The following is a 1,773-nucleotide window of genomic DNA, read 5'->3' on the forward strand; positions in this document are numbered from 1 at the left end:
GGCCTTATCTTGGTTTGTTCCAGGGCCGCGGTAGTGGAATTCTGCTTGTGCCTTCTCTGAGCGGTCTGTTGGTGGAGTCACCGTTATTTAAGGGGGGTTGCTCAGGCGCTGACCAGGGTGAATGTGGAGCACTGCACGGAAACGGCGCTCCGCGCTGGTTGAAATTTGACATTGTGTTTTGTTTTTGGCGTGAGGTGTTGTGAGATGCGCGTGCTTCGATGCATCCACTGCAGGCACTCATGAATCCACACATCTGCAGCTCCGTGGGGATGCAACAGCAGCGGCTGCGTTGGACGGACTGTGCACGGCTTCTTCTAGTGCACGTGATGACTGCGACTAACGGCTATGAGCTTGCCGCCAGTGTGACCCCACCTTCACTCGACAAGACAAAATGCCTCACTCGAGCGGCGCGCAGAGACCCACTGCCGCCCCACGCTGCTTCCACTTTTCTCTCTCCTCTTTCGCCTTTTTTTACTGCATGATGACTAGACGTGCAATTCCTGTGGTATCTGAACTTCCACTGAAAGAGACACTGCAACGATGCCTTTCCAAGGGATCCACTGACGATTTCTCTTCTCTCTCTCCCCTCTTCTCCCTCTCTCTGTTGTTTACTGGAGGTGTACGTGCCTGTTTGTTTGTTGCTGCCCTATTTTATTGTTGCTTTGCTTGTTTGCGCTCTTCTGTTTTGGTGCGGACGTTTTTTTCCCTTGGTTCTTTGCCATCAGGAGATAGGGTGCGTGACCAGCTGATGATTGCGGAAAAAGCGATGCCGCATTGGACAGAATTTGTGCAGAAATGTCCCGTGCTGTTTTTTATACTTTTTCTTGTGGCACTAACCCGTCTGGCGGATGGGCAGGTTGCGGACCCGTCGTCGCGCAGTCTGTATACGGATGACGTGGCGGTGGTGGATCTCTCCGGCACGAAGTGGGAGAGTATTCACCCCAGCGCCCCGTTCTGTCCATGGTTGGTGGTTTTCTACAACGACGGCTGCGGTCACTGCAGGGCCATCGCACCGAGTTACCGTGAGTTTGCCGCGGGGCTGGACAGCGCTCCCGAGGACGATGTTTTGCGGATGGTCACGGCCGCCGCAGTGAATTGCGCTGTGCAGTTGTCGACGTGCCGCGAGCAAGAAATAAATTTTGTTCCAAAGTTTTTTTTGTTTGTGCCGTCGAGCTGCGCCGCTGGAGCCAAAGAGTCGTGTGACGCTGGAAAGGTGAGGGGATTCGTTATCCGCAGCAGCATTAGAGCACTGGGTTTGTTCCGGCTTGAGGTACAAGGAATTATCAAGGAAAATATGCATGTTGATGGGTCCATGGTGCAGCGTTGTGTGGGAATGCGCCGCTCATTGCAGGCTGAAAAGAGGGCGCGGAGGGGCGGAGAGTCGTCTTCAACAGACCCATTTGTTGAAACGAGGCAACTCTACGCCACAGATATCGCTGGCGCGTTTTTTCTCACAATGTGGAACGAGGTATCGCTTGTGGGCCTTGACTCCCCGGGGCCTCTGGGGGCAGTGAAATGCTTTCTGAGTATTGTCAAAGCCGCCCTCCCCGGACTTGGTGCTGACGCATTGCTGGAGGCGGTGGCGGAAATTGAGAACGGGACGCGCTTCTCCGTTGAGAGCTGGCAGGAAGCCGTCCTTGCCGCCCGCATCCCATATTATGGAGCTCCAAATGAGGTGCAGTGGCGCACTTGCAAGGGCTCGTCCCCAAGCTATCGCGGCTTTCCGTGTGGGATGTGGCTTCTCTACCATTCAATCACGGTCAACGTCGATGC

At 54.8% G+C, this 1,773-nt stretch overlaps 1 non-coding gene across 1 annotated transcript; it reads left to right on the top strand.

Annotated features, from left to right (window-relative positions):
- Window positions 1–476: 476 nt before the first annotated feature.
- Window positions 477–564, top strand: Tc00.1047053470237.10. Its single transcript, XR_008254804.1, has one exon. It is a non-coding gene; the product is annotated as a C/D small nucleolar RNA (snoRNA), TB6C1C1 (small nucleolar RNA).
- Window positions 565–1,773: the final 1,209 nt, after the last annotated feature.

Source organism: Trypanosoma cruzi, assembly GCF_000209065.1.
Source record: "Trypanosoma cruzi strain CL Brener chromosome Unknown tcruzi_1047053470237, whole genome shotgun sequence".
Classification (NCBI taxonomy): Eukaryota; Euglenozoa; class Kinetoplastea; order Trypanosomatida; family Trypanosomatidae; genus Trypanosoma; species Trypanosoma cruzi.